Source organism: Calliphora vicina, chromosome 1, assembly GCF_958450345.1.
Source record: "Calliphora vicina chromosome 1, idCalVici1.1, whole genome shotgun sequence".
NCBI classification, from domain to species: Eukaryota; Metazoa; Arthropoda; class Insecta; order Diptera; family Calliphoridae; genus Calliphora; species Calliphora vicina.
This window is the reverse complement of record NC_088780.1, coordinates 70,916,768-70,938,868: the sequence shown is the minus strand read 5'-3', so window position 1 is coordinate 70,938,868 and position 22,101 is coordinate 70,916,768.

The following is a 22,101-nucleotide window of genomic DNA, read 5'->3' as shown; positions in this document are numbered from 1 at the left end:
ACAATCATTTTATCACCATAAGCACTATTTTCCTTAAATATAGTCATCAACATTGTACAACATTTTCATCAATATTTTGCATCAACATCATCAATATTTTACGCCAAGATAAACAGTATTTTAAATCCACTTTATCATCATCAATATCAACAACAATAGTCTACACCAATTTACATCAACACAACAATCATCCAATCCACATTGAACCCATTTTCAAATAGTCATCAATAGACCAGCAACCAGCTCGAAATAAGGGAGGCACAGATAAGTACCCTGTCTACTTTTATATTGTTTTTTTGTAGTCTTTTTTTTTGAAATTTTTTTTTGATTTTACCAAGAACGTTTTGGGCGTTCACTGCTGATGGTGAGTCTGCTGTGGACCCACACTAACGGATGTTTCTGAGGGGATCGGAAACAAACGTTTGTGTAGTGAAGCAACAAGGTAGCCTAGGCATCATAAGCGAAAGCTCGCTCGATTTGGAGCAACAATTTACCCGGACTTACTTTTCAAACAAATTTATACTTTTGAATTAAAATATTAATTTTTCGGAAACCAATTTCATTCCAAATTCTAAATTAAATTTTCGGCTTTAAGATTAATTAAACCATACAAATTTTTGATATACACCTTGAATATACATTTAAATAAAGATTACTAATTCGAACAAGGAAATGTATTTATAACTTTGAAGTAATATTACAATTAAATGAAATCCAAATAATTAAACATATAATTTTTTTTTTCGAATTTGTCATCAATATTTATTCTAAATTTTAAAATGATTGACACCAAAACAAATACCAGTGTTTTGCCAATGAAGTTTTTCTTTAACACCATTTGTATTCACTTTTAAATTCTGAGCGATTTTTTTTAACAAATTGTTTATGTAAATTTTTAATGAAAGCTAAAACTTTTCAAACTATATTTGAATTAGTATGAAAAATTTTAGAAATAAGTTGCTTTGGTGAATACAAGTGCCTTCGATTGTGTAAAATAAGACATTTGTTTTTATTTGGTGCCAGTTATATTAAGTCAATTATTAATTATGTCAAATTGAACAATAAGAAATAATATTTTTTCCTATTTTATCATATCTTGAGATGAATTACGAATATAACATAAGATAGAGATGTAAGGAAACATTAGGAGAATATTGTAATTGTTCGAATTAAATTTTGAAACTAAAATTTTAATGCTTAACTAAGGTTTTTGAAACAAAATGATCTGAGAGGTGAGTAAAATTGGTGATACGAATAGGGGTGGCCTTAAGAAACAGACCGATGTTACCAAGGTTAAGGGGAGGGCAAAATTTTAGGTAATAACATCGACACCTAACAAGAGACTAGTACAAGCCAACACTGGCACAACTTATATTGTCATCTTAGTTCACTTCATCACAACGAACTACCACCTAAGCCCGCGAGCCATAGCCGTGCATAAATACAAAGTTGCCAGTGTGTGATGAAATGATCCAAGAATCTCAAAAACATAATTTTCAACATAAATAGTTAAAATTTATTTTACTAGGGAACACCGAGAAATGAGACATGACAGATAATGGCGCCCAACGTGGGGCAAGATTTAACCAGACTTTACAGTTAGTTTAGTTTTACCTCACAAGTTTATTGGTTAATATTTAGGATGAATTAATGTATTCCAACATAAGGTATTTATTTTTAGGTTCGATTAGGGAGTCACGGAATAGATTTAAAATTTAAAATACGCTTACCGTATGCATCTATATTGGAACTACCACATGCTGGTCCGGAAGCTTTTGTTAGTCTTATTGTTCCAAGAAAGAACACTTTAAATGCAACAGAAGTTGACTACCAGTTATTAAGGGCGTGGTGTTGTAAGTCCTTTTGGTTAATTAGATGACCATCTGTAGCGACACATCCACCTGATAGAATTTGGAATATATTGATACATCTAGAATATTGAACTAGCAATTTAGCTCGTTTTCAGTTTGTACCAAACAGTCTCTATTGATTTTTATACCACTTTACACCTACTCAGATCATTTTAAGCAACATTAATTGAAAAAAAAAAAAAAACATAAACATAAACTGTGATTTTATCGGATTCTGATTTTATTTATGAATCATTGGTCAGTGATATACAACGAATTTTGTTTCTAAACATTTGCCTCCATCTAAATTTATTTTGAATTTCTGAAGATAACGATTAAATCTACTTATCGTAACAAATATTGGATTATAGGTTTTGTTTCTAGCTTTTGGGTAATAGAAAATTATAGGATATTGATTTTAGAGTTTTGAATTTTTGTGTTAATGGTAAATACGAGGTCGAATAGTCGTATAGAAGAGAACATCCCTACAACTACCACAACAAGTGTACTAACGTCAACAATAATGAGTACAGGAGCTATACCAAGGACAGTCAATACGACGGTAGTCGAAAGACAAGTTGAGGAAGAGTTAGAAGCGAGTGGCGGAAGTATTTCCGGAAACAGTACCAGCATCACTCCACCTTTCAGCAGTATTAGTGCTCGCGGTGTCATAGATGCATTCCATCAAGGCAATGTACCGTTAAGACCACCGGCTAATCGTAATATTCAGAACGAAGAGATACGGGAAGGAAAAAGTATAACTCGTGATGACTTACGGAACTTCGAAGACAGACTATTAAATTTAATTCCACAGATTATTCAACAAAACCTAAGTTCAAATAGACGGCAACAGAGTGATGAGCCCCAACCTCAAAGCAGTAATTTTTCATTCCCAGATATTAGTCAGCCTCCTCCAACTGTTAGTAACGCGCCACCACAGCAATTGCACATTCAGCCGTGGCCGAATAACACATTTAATCCAAATAATACCAACTATAACATGAACATACCTTACAGAACAGAAGCGCAATTTCAACCCATACACCGTAGTCAGAACCAACCATCGACACCTAACAAGAGACTAGTACAAGCCAACACTGGCACAACTTATATTGTCATCTTAGTTCACTTCATCACAACGAACTACCACCTAAGCCCGCGAGCCATAGCCGTGCATAAATATAAAGTTGCCAGTGTGTGATGAAATGATCCAAGAATCTCAAAAACATAATTTTCAACATAAATAGTTAAAATTTATTTTACTAGGGAACACCGAGAAATGAGACATGACAATTTTTACTCAAAATATCAGCTGTTTACTTTGTAGCTGTCGACCCTACAAGAAATGAACGATTGAAACTAACACATGAAAAATTATTATTACTAACAAATTTGCATTTTTTTTATAGAATTGTTTGAAAAATATGTTATGAATGTTTTCATCAATAATGACAGTCAAATGACTGGTAAAATTACCGTTACTGTTGTGGTAGAGAGTTGCATTTTCTGCCGTTAAAAATTATTGTTGTTGAAATTGTTAGAAAAATTTGTTAACTGGTAAAGATTGCATATGCAAGAGTGAAACAACTACATTTTGATTAATATTTTATTAAAATGGTTGTTTCCATCACAAATGCCAAAAATAGAATACATACGTGTATATGAAGACGATTCTTTTAACGACAGCACAACTTCACGACGAGTCGCGACGACACGCTTCGTTTGCTGCTGCTGCCCAATTAGGCTAATTTCTATTTTTGTCAACTTCAAAACAGAAATAGTGTTGCTAATATAATAAAAAATGTAAATCAAATTAGTGCTTAAAAAAAATATATTTTTTTTTACTTAATTAAGAGAAGTTTCTGATAATCACATTGAAATAAATCAATAACAGGTACATAAATTATTACCACATATATATATTTACTCAAAATAATTGTTTAAATCTTAATTACTTTTTAATTTTGTACGGTTATTTTTTATTAAAGTGACACCACTGAATTATAAATCAACTGTTTACTTTGAAGCTGTCGTCTTTAAAAGAATTCAGCGGCTGCCGCACGACTGCACCTTCAGCCAGAATCATTTGTGTTCGTGAAGCCTGCTGTCTTCAATGTGTTTAATGCATCAACCACAACTAGCTGAGAGAAAGCTAACTTATAATGCATTAAAAGTTTGTTGAGTTGCTTGAGTTGAGTTTGACATAAACTAACAAAACATTTTTCAGTCGGTGAATATTTTTTTACATCAAATACTTTTGCTTTTTATCCGTTTATAGCCGGAACTATATTTGCTATAAAAACACTCATTGGCCTGCACCAATAGTATTAATTGTTCGTCATTTATTTTAATATAATTAAATGTAATCACCCTTAAGGGTGGATTAGCCGACTGTAATGTAATGTAACCTTAACGGAACGGAACAGCTGATCGTTTCTATTGTGTGTAAAATAGTTAAAGCAGTTATAGTGACAAAATGTAACGTAACTGTAACGTCTGAACCTGTTAAAAACAGAATTTCTTTACGTTTCTACGTGACATTTACTAACGGTGTTGTCAACTTGTTGATTTTAAAAGTCTTGTATAAAAAATACTTATGCTCAGAACGCTTAAAATATTTTCAATGTTCTAAAAATGTTTTAAATATTTCAATAATATAAATACATAAATAAAAAACAAAATGTAAGAAAAGATAAACTCACTGTTTATTGTTGATTTTTGGTTTAAGCTTTGATATTTTTACAAATAAAGCTTGAGTGTCTGTAATTCTCATTCACTCTATAGTTTGATTTGTATAATATCTTTGGTTTTTCTAAAGCCTTTTGGGAAAAGGTTTCCTGATGATCTGGCCTAAGCAACCAGTGAAATGCGCATAGTCTACGTTTACAATGCAGAAATTGAAAGGTAGACAGACGAAGTTTGAAGGCGAGGTGTTGAAGAGGTACAGTGTGTATTACACAGGTTTAGGTTAGTTCAAGAGAGAATGAGAAAAATGTCTGCCTTTCAATTTCTGCATTGTAAACGGGGACAAAGGAACTAGCATATCCCACAACAATAAATGTCAGTGAATTTATCAATAATTGGGAAATTTAGCACAATTCTTACTAAAAAAAACTTTTTTATTGTTATGGTAATATTTACTTATTATACAAATTAGTTCATACAAGCATTTATAAAACGTATACCAATAATAATAGTCGAATATAAAGTCTGTATGACAAGGTAATAAATAATATTTATAATTGTCTCCTAATGGGTTAATATAAACATATATGAAGTCACTTCGAAGCACTTCACAATGATGATGAGTACTATTACCAAAAAAGTTTAATAATTTTTTTTTAAATCGCAGAAAAAAATTATAAAATCGCTTGAACAGTATTTAAAACAATTGTGATGATAACACTTTCAAACAGCTGTTTAAATTTGTTTGTTTATGTCAAAAACATATGACACGTTTTTAATGTTCTATAATCGCACTAAAGTGTTACGTTAAGTCAACATTACGGTTACATTACATCAACGGTCGGCTAACCCAGCCTTTATCGTGGTTGGCGTAGGTGTATTTAGACGACTGTCCTAAAATTTTCGACTACGCCAGCAAAGTAAAAGAATCATATTGTAACAGATTACCTAATTTTATTTGATTCTGAAGCAGCCTGTTATAACAACTGTCAAAAATCACAGCTGTTTACAAAAATTCATTTAAATTTTATCAGTGTGTCAAGATAGCAACGATATTTAGCAACGCCGTAAATGAAAATGAAAAATTTTATGGGAATTTACAAAAACTAAAATTAAAATTCCAATGAACGTGGGCAGTGCCACGGGAACAGCTATATGGGAGATGGTAGTATACATACTATATATTATTAAAAACTAACCGTGCAAGCAATTGGTGGTTCCATTCCTGAGAAAATTGAGTTCCTCCAGAGTGGTCACAAAAATATAGAATTTAATATTCCATGGAACGTGGTCAGTGCCAAGAGGTTACCTATATTAGAGATGAAAGTATACATGGTATAGATTAAAAAACGCTTTCCGTGCAAAAAATCGGAAGAGCCGTTTCAGAGAAAATTAAGTTCCTCCAAATTGGTCAGAAAAAAAATGGCATTTAATATTCCATGGAACGAGATCAGTGCCACGAGGTTACCTATAGTAGGGATGAATGTATACATGGTGTATATTAAAAAACGCTTCTCGTGCAAAAAATCGGAAGACCCGTTTCAGAGAAAATCAAGTTCCTCCAAATTGGTCAGAAAAAAAATGGAATTTAATATTCCATGGAATGTGGTCAGTGCCACGAAGTTACCTATAGTAGAGATGAAAGTATACATGGTATAGATTAAAAAACGCTTTCCGTGAAAAAATTCGGAAGACCCTTTTCAGAGAAAATTATGTTGCTCCAAATTGGTCAGAAAAAAAATGGAATTTAATATTCCATGGAACGTGGTCAGTGCCAAGAGGTTACCGATATTAGAGATGAAAGTATACATGGTATAGATTAAAAAACGCTTTCCGTGCAAAAAATCGGAAGAGCCATTTCAGAGAAAATTAAGTTCCTCCAAATTGGTCAGAAAATAATGAAATTTAATATTCCATGGAACTAGGTCAGTGCCACGAGGTTACCTATAGTAGGGATGAAAGTATACTTGGTATAGATTAAGAAAAGCTTTCCGTGCAAAAAATCGGAAGACCCGTTTCAGAGAAAATTAAGTTCCTCCAAATTGGTCAGAAAAAAATGGAATTTAATATTCCATGGGACGTGGTCAGTGCAACGAGGTTACCTATAGTAGAGATAAAAGTATACTTGGTATAGATTAAAAAACGCTTTCCGTGCAAAAAATCGGAAGACCCGTTTTAGAGAAAATTAAGTTCCTCCAAATTGGTCAGAAAAAAATGGAATTTAAGACCCATTTCAGAGAAAATCAAGTTCCTCCAAATTGGTCAGAAAAAAAATGGCATTTAATATTCCATGAAACGTAGTCAGTGCCACGAGGTTACCTATATTTGATATATATGTAGGCAGTTCCATAGTGCAACCTATATGTAAGCTACATGCTAAGAATAATAAATGTACACATCCCTGTTTATTTTCCCTCCAGAATATATAATGCAACTCTGAGTATATAGAACAAATGCTAACATTTTAGCGGGAAAAATATTTTTTTACTTTGTACAATGTTGCAATCTAGCTATTTTTTATATGAATTTATGAGAAATTTTGGAAATAAATTTAGAAATATTTTGTAAAGTTTTCTATACATACCAGATAGTATTATGTGAAATATATTTAAATTAATAATAAAATAATATTCAACTTAGAATAGACAAATATTGTGAGGACCCAAAAACTTCAAGGAATTTTGATCCCACACAAAATAAATTTATAAGAAAGAATTAGCTAATACAATGAATTGAAAGAAAATATTATTGTTTTATTGGGCAGATGATGGATGACATCCATCATAGTGGGGCGGATTACATCCGCCAATATTTGGGTTTAATTTACTTTCAGAGATCCGGAGGACGATGGGGTACAGGAGGTCATACGAGCCGTACAGTCAGGGGCAGGTGGTGGGTACAATACTGGCTGCGAAAATAAACAACAGAGTGTCTACAGCAGAGGGTGTCAGAAGAGAGGAGTCAACAGAGAGAGAAGTCAACAGAGAGAAGTCAACAGAGAGGTGTCACAGAGAGGAGTCAAGAGAGGGTAGTCAAGAGAGAGAGAAGATATTCAGCCGTATTAAAGAGGACACAAGACAAAGAAGGAAGTAGCCAAGAAATACAACAAACACAATATATACCAGCAATACAACACACAAAGGCATTCCGCATCACAAACAAACAGAGTAACACACACAGAGGATCAAACAACTGAGATGAATTTTGTTACAACCGCTACCGGTTCTAACCTTTTTACTGCATTAGCTACACAGCTAATGATAATAACAATAATATGTATTTAAACTAATGTAACAGAGCAATCGATCTCTTTTGTGTTGTACAAGTGAACGGGTAAGACGTGACAAGCCGGTAAGATAAAAAATAAACAAGTTACAGAGCAGTGCTAGGGAGTAATAAAATTCGGATTTGGTAACACCGATCCCTTGTATAGTGAGAACAGGGCGCTGGTTTACAATCAGCAAAACAAGGCAGATTACATCCTACCTTGCCCAAAACAGATTTACATCCGTGGAGGGAGGAGATTAGGGCACTGGCTCAGGGCAAGAGTGGTAGATATTTTTCTTGGAAGTAACACTCGGAAAAATCAGGGACGAGTGTAGATTCTAGAATTACATTCTAGAATATTTTGAGAATAGGAACTAGTGGACAGGAGTGATAGGGCATCGGTACGTGTCACCCGGGAGTTCACGGAGCAACAGCAAATTGTTCTCAATAAAGAAGCATTTGTGGCTCAATAAATAAACTGAAGTGAAAAAAATAAACAAAGAAAAGTGTTTTAAAGTTTTATTTTAAGGACCCTGGACTAGACTGAGTGCTACCCCAGCTTCAAACCCGGAGTAACCGGAGGTTCCTTACAATATGTATAAGTATGTTTATAATACTTTTGACATATTATAGAGAAATATATATATATATATATATATATATATATATATATATATATATATATATATATATATATATATATATATAGTCGAAAATAGTCGGAAAGTCGAAAATATATATATATATATATATATATATATATATATATATATTTTCGATTTTCCGACTGTTTTGTGTGTTCTCATTGCTAAATTAGGTAACCATTAGGGTGCTATAAGTCGATTGTTCGAACAATCGACTTTTTGCTGAACAATCGATTATGTTATCTCAAAAGTCGAATAGTCGATAAAAGTCGAAAATAGTCGATAAAAGTCGAAAAAAGTCGAATAGTCGATAAAAGTCGAATAGTCGATAAAAGTCGAAAATAGTCGATAAAAGTCGACTTTTTAGAATGTTAAAAAAAATATTTAATTGCAACATTATACTAAAACTATTGCAATTTGGTACACTTGCTTTTTTTTGTAGTGTATGCTAATATAAATAATAAATAAATGTTTATAAATTAAAGCTTTTTTCTACACAACATTCTTCTAACTATTATCGCCTTGATAAATTTAATTTTTATTGCTAAACATTACAAAAGGCGCATCAATAAATGTAGAAACTATGTATTTTATGTAAAGTCGAAAATAGTCTAAAAAAATCGAAAATAGTCTAAAAAAGTCGATTTAATGTCGACTTTTTGTTTCAGCTATAGAACCCTAGTAACCATATGTCTTTAACACTAAAACAGTATACAATTACGAAAAAACTACGTTTCATAAATTAGCAAAAGTCGTAACGTCGATTTTTGTGTTTTATCTTTTCAATCATTTTATGATTATTTTTTAAATAAAGTGTTAGGATTATTATTATATAAAAAGTAAGTAATAACCAATAAACGAATAATAACCGATATATATGCCTAAAACTGAATTTTTATGATTTTTGACATCGAAAATTGTTACCAAAATGTTACTGTAAAAACTCATACAACGCCTAATAACCGAGATATATTCAAAAAACAGAATTTTGTAATTCTACTAATATTCAATTATTAAATTAAATATATTTCACATAATTAAATCTTTTAACAAAAACATTTTCTTTATCATACATTAATGCTGAAAGTAATTAAAAACTCAATGTTGTGTTTTTAGTAGTTTTAATGAATTAACATTAAAAACCAATTCTAATTAGTACCTGATTTGTATAGAAAACTTTAGAAAATATTTCTAAATTTACTTCTAAAATTTCTCATAAATTCATATCAAAAATAGCTAGATTGCAACATTGTAGCGACAAATATTTTTCCCGCTGAAATGTTAGCATCAAGGTGCATTTAATAAGATGCCATCGGGAGCACAGCTGAATACAGAACTTGCACGCGATAATGTCAAACTACATATATACAAAAATATTCGCCGGAACGCCATTATGTCAAACTCAACATATAAAAAATAAGTGAATTCATCTGTATTTATTTCAATTCGCCACTGCTGTCACCTTGATAAATAATACCCGTGAAAATAACAAACTTTTTGAACAAACTTTTTTGTTTTCACTCATTTTGAAGAGAGTAAATAAAAAATACTCTCTGAGAATAATTTGAAGCAGAGAATTGAGTGATTTCTGCTTTACAAACTGAATTTTCAGTGCTGCCAAGTTTAAATACACGAATTTACTATTTAATTTATAAAAACTATCAATCAACATTGAATGCCCATTCTTCTTCATTTTTGTGCATGGGAGAGGATTTTCGGCCTCTAACAAACTTTTATTAATTTTCTAACAAACTTTACAGTCACTTTAACTAAATTTTTAATTTATTTAAAAATTTATTTAAAATGATAATAAAAAATAAAATAAATTACATTTTTAATTTATATATTAAAAAAAATTTTATTTTAAAAAACAATCATGTTATGTATGCTTCAAAAGCAAATAATAACGTTTATACAAAAAAAATCACTCAAACCACTTTTTAGCATACTGTTTAAAAATGGGGCTTTGTGCTAAAATTTGGAAAACGGGGCGTGATAGAGGAAGGTCTTGGCTACATTCCCCTATACTTGGTTTTTTCCTGTACGGTGTTCGAACAAATTTTTAAGAAAACTGTTTTTTGAAAAATCACTCAAACTATTTGGGGACATATAGGGCAAAAATGGTTGTTTGTGCCAAAATTTGGAAAACGGGGCGTGATAGAGGAAGGTCTTGGCTACATTTCCCCATACATGGTTTTTTCCTGTACGGATAGGCGTTCAAACAAATTTTTCAAAAAACTGTTTTTTGAAAAATCACTCAGTTTTTGGGGACATATAGGGCAAAAACGGTTACTTGTGCCAAAATTTGGAAAACGGGACGTGATAGGGCATGTTCTTGGCTACATTCCCCCAAACTTGTTTTTTTCCTGTACGGATTGGCGTTCGAACAAATTTTTCAAAAAACTGTTTTTTGAAAAATCACTCAAACTATTTGGGGATATATACGGCAAAAATGGTTATTTGTGCCAAAATTTGGAAAACGGGCTGTGATAGGGGATGGTCTTGGCTACATTCCCCCATACCAAGTTTTTTCCTGTACGGATATGTGTTCGAACAAGTTTTTCAAAAAACTGTTTCTTGAAAAATCACTCAAAGTTTTTGGGGACATATAGGGCAAAAACGGTTACTTGTGCCAAAATTTGGAAAACGGGCTGTGATAGAGGATGATCTTGGCTACATTTTCCCCATACTTGGTTTTTTACTGTACGGATAGGTGTTCGAACAAATTTTTCAAAAAACTGTTTCTTGAAAAATCACTCAAACTTGTAACGATTTTTTTATTTTTGGTTGATTGATTTAAAAAAAAAAAAAATTTGTTTTCAAAAAAATTGTTATATTTACAATTTTTATTTGAGCAATGAAATATTATGTTAATGGAGGTTCATTCCCACGTTCTATCATGCTAGAAAAATGTTTTTGCTCATCTACATTCTCCCTATTATACAAACTTACATGTATAATTGCGTTTGTACATACATACATTCGTACATGTATTTTGTATGTAAAGTTGAATGTGTATCACTTTACACTCGCTACATCTTTTAATTATTATGACCATATATGGTAATCTTTTTGTCTTCTTTTTTTTGTCTTCGAATACTGGTTTTACAACTGAACTCCTGCAGAATATACCCTTTAACTACGCACTTTTTATTAATTGCGATCATTAACTTTGAAAGCGTGGTAGCGTTAAGAAAGTGCACGGGAATTTATACAATCTTTAACAAAATTCAAAAAAAAAAATATTTAAGACAATTTTGATAAAAACCAAAGTGTGTGGTGGTTTTAAACTTTTGGTGCATAGTTCCAAGGTATTAACTCGCTCGGAGCTCAGATAAGAGTTAAAAGAAGTTTGAATATATCCGATATTCGGAAACTATTACTACAAACCTAACATATATTTGTGAGAGGGTAAGTCATTAGTTAGCACATGTGTTAGGAAAATACAAATTTATTATATATATTTCCTTAGATAACTTCGATATCTACTCTATTAAATTTGGGACACAAAACTGCATTTAAATACAAACATATAGCCACTTTGAAAGATATACTTGTTGAGGAAAATCCACATGTGGAAACAATATTTATATAACCCTGATTTTGTCATCAATTGGCCAAAAACAACCCGATATAGTACCTGAATTCTAGTACAATACATTCACCAAACTACTATACAAATTTAATTATTACCTTATATACTAAATCATTATTACTAAAAGTTAAAACTATATCTTAAATTCAAAAATATCAAATCTAATTTAGTAAAATTTTACTCAAATTCTAATACTAAAGCTAATTATAATCAATATATGAATTAATCATTATTTCTATAATTAATCTAATTAATATAACTATTATTTCTATAATTAATCTAATACACCTATACTAAAATTAATCTATACCTAACAATTTTCATAAAAACTTTTTTTGAACAAAATCCATATAAATATAATAACAGTTTATTTTAAACCATACATTCATTGCTAATTTATGGTTAATTAAAAACAAAGCTTAAATCTAAAATTTTGCTAACTATTTATATACTAATCTACTTATCAATGAAATCCTAAACTAATTGAATTATCCTAAACTAATTAAACTAAAATTTTGCTAAGTGCATAAAATAATAATTGTCTGAGAGTAGAATGTTTTGTAAATATCTTTAACTTAAAACTTTAGCATAACAACAACAAACATATCGGTTATTGTCTGCAACATTATGGGCCCATCAATGGAACGACGAAACCAGCACCTTTGTAAGTAAACACAAATAATTAAACATAAAAAAAAACAAAAAAAAAACATTAACTCTCAGTCAGTCCGATTCCATATGTCTCCAGTCCGTTTTATTTCTTATTTTTTTTTAATCTAATTTAATTTTACTCTTTGTTTATTTTGCCTAATTACTCTATTTAATAAGTTCTTATTATCAGTGCATTTTTGTATTTTGTAACCATAAGTAACGTTAGGTCTCATGATTTCTTTTTATTAATTATTATTATTTGCGTATTTTTTTTTTGGAATAAATAAATGAATTGTAGATTTTTTTTCAATGAATAACTAAATTGTTGTAAATTTTGGGAATGTCGGTTAGATAATGTGTAAGTGATAGTATAAGAAAGCTAAGGGACGATAAGAACAAAAGGGGTCCATTGTCGTCTAGGTTGTCATAGGTTGGAATCATATACCCCAAGAGAAATACCACCATTCTCTCTCTGTCAAGCTTAATATTTACATATCAATAAATTTCAACTACCGATAATTTTATTTTGGCATGGATTATTTTTTTTTATATGTTGTTGTGTTGAAATCACTGGGTTGAGAACCTTTTTCAGTAGCTAGCGTAGGGAACAACTAAAACCATGCCTATCGACCTCCACATGAATATTAACACACAACATATTGGCGCCCAACGAAACAATTAGGAACATCATTTATGATAAATATTAAATTGACGATATTTTTTTTTGTCAACGTATTCAATATTTTATCAGAACTTTTTATAGGAGTCTTTATTTTTGAGTTAATAGCTCGAACTAAATTGCACTATATTGTTTCTTGAAAACTTCATATAATTTACACATTTTTAAAATTAATGTCTGTTTCGAAGTCCTAAATCTAAAATTAAAAGTTTTAGCGTAATGTTGCTCGACAATTCATTATTTTATTGTTAAATTTATGCAGTCAGTTTATTAAAAATATTCGCTTTCTTATACTAACAAACTTATATTTTTTCTAATTTGACATTCCCAGGAACACAACTTATGATACTTTTATCTGTTTATATCTTAGTGCTGTTGTAAAAGTGAAAAATTATATAGGCAGTTATGTAAATATATACTTCGGTAAAGACCTAGGTGAAACTGATTAGTGAAAACTTTTTTTCTTATAATGGGCATAGAAACCCGAAACAGTTCTCGAGGTGCAACTCCAAAATCTTCATATCGTGGTCGCGGAAGAAGTAATACTTCTTCTAATAATATTTCTATAAGTCTTCAAAGTTCTACTAAGAGACCTACTGGTGTAGTACATTCCCCAATAGGTAGAACTGTGACACAGTCGATGTCAAGTGATTCACACAAAATTACACATACTGATACCGATAAAATGGACAGTCAACCGGTTAATACTTCTAAAACAGCAATTCCTAATACGGACAGACCAAATCCAGGCTTAGATTTTCGGTCAACAGTACCTCCAATTACAGCAAATCCAAACAATAATTCGAATGCATTCTCAATGGATTCGTTAATCACAATAATGCAACAAACAATATAGACAACTAAAGAGGAATTTATGAAAGAACTGGCTACAGTTAGGGAAAATATTTCACAAATAGGTGGTAGAAACAGCTCATTAGACCACAATATTTCATCTGCTAATCGTGTTAATGGTAGTACTCCAACTAGGCCCCAAATACCAGCGAATGCATTTTCTAATATTTTTCACATGAATAGTTCTAATGCACCAGATGCATCTGCATCATTTGACAACAATGTCAGACTCGAAAAGTGGAAAATAACATACGATGGTAATAGCTCAGTTTCTGATTTTATTTTTAAAGTCGAAACTCTAACAGCTCGTTCAAGATGCTCCGAAAATCATCATCTTTACAATTTTCATGTATTGCTTGAAGGAAAAGCGGAAAAGTGGTACTGGCTGTATACAAAACAGAACAGTAATGTTAGCTACGCTTCCTTACGTCAAGCGATCATTAAAGAATTTGGTCACTTAGAGTCAGACCATGACATTTTGTTAAAGATTACCACTCGCAAACAACAAATGAAGGAATCCTATGATGATTTTCACACGTCTGTTATATCTATGAATGCACGCTTGAGAAATCCTATGTCAGAAATAACACTTATAGATATAATAAAGAAGAATTTGACACCAAATTTAAAATTTCTTTTATTCAATTCATCTCCCAAATCACTTGATGATTTGAGAGAAACTGCACGAAACGCAGAAATTGTACTTCGTGACAATAAATTTTATACCCCATATTTTAGTAGTAATAGAAATGTTAGTGAAATAGAGGCAAGTGAAAATGATGCTGATGAAATTGATACTTCAGACCCTCAGATTGAGGCGATCCAATATTCCAAACGCACTTCTAGGCCAGACTATTCTGGAATCAAATGCTGGAATTGTCTGAAACTGGGACATTCCTACATTTACTGTTCTGAGGAGATACGTACTCCATTTTGTTTTAAATGCGGTCAAAAGGGTGTGCTAACACCAAAATGTCCTAATAATCATTTTCAGGGAAACCGCAAAACAGGCGAGTTGGCTGCCGGGGACACTTGTCTGCCCTATCAGACCCCGAGCTCAAGAACGAATTAGGTTTCAATTATTCGAACAAAATATCCACTAAAGAAATCGCTACACAAACCGAATCTTTTAAATTACAATCAAACCCAAATAATAATTACACTACCACATATAAAGGCCTCAGAATCTATTGTCCATCTAAGAGAATTGTTAAATGTAGAAAGCGCTTTCAAAGGCGAAGACAAATACGAAAAATGTTAGAATCCACCATTTTGTCTGGCTCCGATTCGCGCCCTTTTGCAAAAGTTTCCGTTTTAAATCAAACTTTAGTCGGATTATTAGATTCAGGTGCTAATATATCATTATTGGGAAAAAATTCCTTATCATTTTTACACAATTTAGATATTTCTTATAAACCTTTAAGCTCATCCATATCCACCGCCGATGGGTCCAAACAAAGTGTAGTTGGTTTCTGTACTTTGCCTGTAAAATTCAAGGATGTTGTCAAAAGCATAGATTTTTATATTGTCCCTTCTCTAAATCAGGAAGCATATTTTGGTATTAATTTTTGGAGGGAATACGGCTTGGCTCCTGATATACTTAATGTATCTGCCCTAGAAATCCCTACATGTGACGATATTGTCGAACCTTTTCATTTTCATGAACTTAATCCAGAGCAAAAACTAATTCTTGAAAAAACTATTTTACTTTTTCCGTCATTTGAGAAACTTGGTTTGGGATGCACAGATCTATTAGAACACCATATAGATAAGGGTAATTCGGCCCCTATAAAACTTAAACATTATCCACTTTCACCTCCCAGACAAGAAGAGGCGTATAGAGAAATAGATAGGCTCTTAGCCATGGGGGTTATAGAGGAGTCTAATTCTCCGTGGTGTGCTCCAGCGGTGCTGGTCCGTAAGCCCGGAAAAGTGAGATTATGCATTGACTCGCGAAAATTAAATTTAGTTACCAAAAAGGATTCGTATCCTTTACCACATATTGGTGGTTTACTAAGTAGACTTAAGGATACTTTTTTCATAAGTGGCATTGATTTGAAAGATGCTTTTCTTCAAATTAAGCTGACCGAATCATCCAAAGAGAAAACGGCCTTCGTGGTCCCGGGGAAACCCTTGTACCAATACAAAGTAATGCCATTCGGCCTTTGTAATGGTCCACAGACCATGAGTAGACTCATGGACCGTGTTATACCATCTCGTCTGAGAGAAAGTGTATTTGTATATCTCGACGATCTACTGGTCTGCAGCCCTAATTTCGAGTCACACATAAGTCTACTAAAAGAAGTCCGCTAAACTCACAATAAATGTTTCAAAAAGCAAATTTTGTCAAAGGGAGATTAAGTACTTAGGTTATCGTGTAGGGAATGGATGCCTTAAGGTTGACCCCGAAAAGGTCGAATCAATAACCAATTTTCCTCTTCCCAAATCTCCAAAACAGCTTCGCCGCTTTATTGGAATGGCGAATTGGTACAGGACATTTATAAGCAATTTTGCTGATCTTGCAGGGCCTCTAACCGATTGCTTAAAAAAATCCTCTCGACCACTTTCCCTAACAGATCTTGCTGTTTAATCGTTTGAAAAACTAAAAGGTGCTCTATCTTCTGCCCCTGTTCTCGTGCAACCGGATTTCTCTAAGGAGTTTATTATCCAGTGTGATGCCTCCACTACTGGTGTTGGCGGTGTTTTATGTCAACTGGATAGCGAAGGCAGAGAAAGACCCATCGCTTACGTTTCCCAAAAACTCAATCGCTGTCAAAGGAACTATTCTGTCACTGAGTTGGAGTGTATGGCAGCAGTTGTCTGTGTGCAAAAATTTCGACCATATGTAGAGGGCTTACCGTTTCGCATTATAACGGACCACTCTAGCCTCAAATGGCTAATGTCCCAGAGAGACCTCAGTGGCAGATTAGCGCGATGGAGTCTTAGACTCCAAGGGTTCGATTTTAAAATCGAGCACAGGAAGGGTTCCATGCATATAGTGCCTGATGCCTTATCAAGGCAAAATGTTAATGAAATACAATTAGAGGAAATACCAATAGAGATTAATCTTTCTGCTCCTGAATTCAATGATGATGAATATCAGCAATTGCGAAAAAATGTAGTTGAGAACAAAAATTCATTACCTGACGTTTCCGTTAAGGAAAATGTTGTATACAAAAGGGTGAATTTTAGGCAAGGCATTCAGGAGGAAGAAGATAACGTATGGAGGCTTTGGATTCCAAAATCTTTGGCAATAAAGGTTATTCAATCTGCTCATGACTCAGTTGTGTCCTGTCATGGTGAATATGGGAAACATTAGCTCGTATAAGGCAGAAGTATTTCTGGCCATCCATGGCCAAAGATGTAAAAGATTATTTGGACAATTGCGAAATGTGTAAAATGGCGAAGTCTAGCAACAAAATTTTAAAACCGCCTATGGGAGCCCAATTTGTCACAAGTCGACCATTTGAGCGATTGTATTGTGACTTCCTCGGACCGTATCCCATGACAAAAGCCAAAAACACTTGCATCTTTATTTGTTTGGACCACCTTACAAAATTCGTATTTTTGAAAGCTTTAAAAAACGCTACATCCACAAATGTTATTCTTTTTTACCAAGAGGAAATTTTCCCTACTTTTGGTGTTCCAAAATTCATTCATAGCGATAACGGAAAGCAATTTGTATCCAAAGAAATGTCTGCATTTTTTTCATTATTTGGTATTAAACACATAAAGACCGGGTTTTATGCACCCCAATCGAACGCCTCTGAAAGAGCCAATAGAGAAATAATTACAAAGCTAAGAATTTTTATTGAAAATAAGGACACTCACTCCGATTGGGACAGGTATATTCCCCAGATACATTCCATCTTAAGAAGTGATTTTCACTCTGCAATTAAATGTTCTCCTTATTATGCTTTGTTCGGGCAAAACATGGTACAGCATGGCACATCTTATGATATTTTGGAAAAGATTAGTAATTTAAATGAAGATGATACCGTAATTTTGGAACGTATAGATAAAATAAATAGAATACGTGGTAAAATTCGCCATAACCTTAAGGTAGCTCACGAAAAAGCCAGCAAATCTTATAATTTGAGAACTAGACCTACGAAATTTCAAAAGGGACAGATAGTTTTTCGTAGAAACTTTGGTCTAAGTAATATGGCAAAGGGTATTAATGCCAAATTAATGAAAAAGTTTATTAAATGTCGTATAAAGGATAAAGTAGGGAACTGTCTTTATGACCTTGAAGATCTAAAAGGTAAATATGTCGGTCGATATCATGCTTCCGATATTAAGACCTAAATATGCCCGGCTATCGTGGGTCGTGCCACACCAACAAAAATTGTTCTCTGCGGAGTAAGCACAAAACTTCGAAACAAAAATCGAATTTCTGTTCGTCTAATATTTTAATAAAATATCAGATCGAAGCAGATTTGTAACGATTTTTTTATTTTTGGTTGATTGATTTAAAAAAAAAAAAGAAAATTTGTTTTCAAAAAAATTGTTATATTTACAATTTTTATTTGAGCAATGAAATATTATGTTAATGGAGGTTCATTCCCACGTTCTATCATGCTAGAAAAATGTTTTTGCTCATCTACATTCTCCCTATTATACAAACTTACATGTATAATTGCGTTTGTACATACATACATTCGTACATGTATTTTGTATGTAAAGTTGAATGTGTATCACTTTACACTCGCTACATCTTTTAATTTGTATGACCATATATGGTAATCTTTTTGTCTTCTTTTTTTTGTCTTCGAATACTGGTTTTACAACTGAACTCCTGCAGAATATACCCTTTAACTACGCACTTTTTATTAATTGCGATCATTAACTTTGAAAGCGTGGTAGCGTTAAGAAAGTGCACGGGAATTTATACAATCTTTAACAAAATTCAAAAAAATATATTTAAGACAATTTTGATAAAAACCAAAGTGTGTGGTGGTTTTAAACTTTTGGTGCATAGTTCCAAGGTATTAACTCGCTCGGAGCTCAGATAAGAGTTAAAAGAAGTTTGAATATATCCGATATTCGGAAACTATTACTACAAACCTAACATATATTTGTGAGAGGGTAAGTCATTAGTTAGCACATGTGTTAGGAAAATACAAATTTATTATATATATTTCCTTAGATAACTTCGATATCTACTCTATTAAATTTGGGACACAAAACTGCATTTAAATACAAACATATAGCCACTTTGAAAGATATACTTGTTGAGGAAAATCCACATGTGGAAACAATATTTATATAACCCTGATTTTGTCATCAATTGGCCAAAAACAACCCGATATAGTACCTGAATTCTAGTACAATACATTCACCAAACTACTATACAAATTTAATTATTACCTTATATACTAAATCATTATTACTAAAAGTTAAAACTATATCTTAAATTCAAAAATATCAAATCTAATTTAGTAAAATTTTACTCAAATTCTAATACTAAAGCTAATTATAATCAATATATGAATTAATCATTATTTCTATAATTAATCTAATTAATATAACTATTATTTCTATAATTAATCTAATACACCTATACTAAAATTAATCTATACCTAACAATTTTCATAAAAACTTTTTTTGAACAAAATACATATAAATATAATAACAGTTTATTTTAAACCATACATTCATTGCTAATTTATGGTTAATTAAAAACAAAGCTTAAATCTAAAATTTTGCTAACTATTTATATACTAATCTACTTATCAATGAAATCCTAAACTAATTGAATTATCCTAAACTAATTAAACTAAAATTTTGCTAAGTGCATAAAATAATAATTGTCTGAGAGTAGAATGTTTTGTAAATATCTTTAACTTAAAACTTTAGCATAACAACAACAAACATATCGGTTATTGTCTGCAACATTATGGGCCCATCAATGGAACGACGAAACCAGCACCTTTGTAAGTAAACACAAATAATTAAACATAAAAAAAAACAAAAAAAAAACATTAACTCTCAGTCAGTCCGATTCCATATGTCTCCAGTCCGTTTTATTTCTTATTTTTTTTTACTCTAATTTAATTTTACTCTTTGTTTATTTTGCCTAATTACTCTATTTAATAAGTTCTTATTATCAGTGCATTTTTGTATTTTGTAACCATAAGTAACGTTAGGTCTCATGATTTCTTTTTATTAATTATTATTATTTGCGTATTTTTTTTTTGGAATAAATAAATGAATTGTAGATTTTTTTTCAATGAATAACTAAATTGTTGTAAATTTTGGGAATGTCGGTTAGATAATGTGTAAGTGATAGTATAAGAAAGCTAAGGGACGATAAGAACAAAAGGGGTCCATTGTCGTCTAGGTTGTCATAGGGTGGGAATCATATACCCCAAGAGAAATACCACCATTCTCTCTCTGTCAAGCTTAATATTTACATATCAATAAATTTCAACTACCGATAATTTTATTTTGGCATGGATTATTTTTTTTATATGTTGTTGTGTTGAAATCACTGGGTTGAGAACCTTTTTCAGTAGCTAGCGTAGGGAACAACTAAAACCATGCCTATCGACCTCCACATGAATATTAACACACAACAAACTATTTGGGGACATATAGGGCAAAAATGGTTATTTGTGCCAAAATTTGGAAAACGGGCTGTGATAGGGGATGGTTTTGGCTACATTCCCCCATACCAAGTTTTATCCTGTACGGATAGGCGTTCCAACAAATTTTTCAGCGTATGGATACATAACATCTTTTAAAATGGATCTGTACTGGCCCATTTATGCCAAAATCATTTTGCACTTGCATCGGTCTCCTGGTCGAAAAACTACTTTATACTCTCAAGTTCCATGGATAAAACAGTACGTTTATGGCATATTTCGCGTAAAGAGTGTCTATGCTGTTTCCAGCACATTGACTTTGTAACGGCCATAGCATTTCATCCTCGCGACGATCGTTACTTCCTCAGTGGCAGTTTAGATGGTAAACTACGTTTATGGAATATACCCGATAAGAAGGTGGCCTTATGGAATGAAGTTGACGGTCAAACGAAACTAATAACATCGGCAAACTTTTGCCAAAACGGTCAATTTGCTGTAGTCGGTTCCTATGATGGTCGCTGTATTTTCTACAATACCGATCAATTGAAATATCATACTCAGATACATGTACGCTCGACACGTGGAAAAAATCGCATAGACCGTAAAATCAGCGGCATTGAACCCATGCCGGGTGAAGATAAAATCTTGGTTACATCTAACGACAGTCGTGTTCTTTTATACGATTTCAGCATTTTTCATCGCATGTAATGATTCGGTGCAAAAATGATTTTCTTTTATAGCAGCATCACCAGTGTTGCCACCAATAAAATTATAAACTACACATGCCTCATTCCTAAATTACACATACGAGAAAAAATTACACATGTAATTTTCGTGATTGCAATAGGAGAAATTGTCTAAAGGTGGTCATATTGTGAATACAAGATTTTTAAAACGTACATGAAGATAAAAGGTTTGGACTATGGGATGTTTGGACCAAATACGATCACTTAGTGGCAATTATGGACAATTTTCACTTGCGCATATTTTAATTTATCCAGGAATTGGATATATGAAATTATTAAAGCAAAGTCAGCAATCTCTTTTTATACCCTTCGCCATGAATGGCTGTATAGTGCCATCCCTGTAAGAATATGTAATTACTCCTTTTGATATGTAAGCACGCCTGATAAGTATAAGATGAAAATAAAGAAGTAAGATAATAAAGAATAATCATGCAGTTGTTCATTCTGTATGTGAACGGCAAAGATAAAACAAGTATAGTGTTTTAATTAAGTGTTTTATTTAAATGTGCTAGGAAGCACACCTGATAAGTATAAGATGAAAAGAA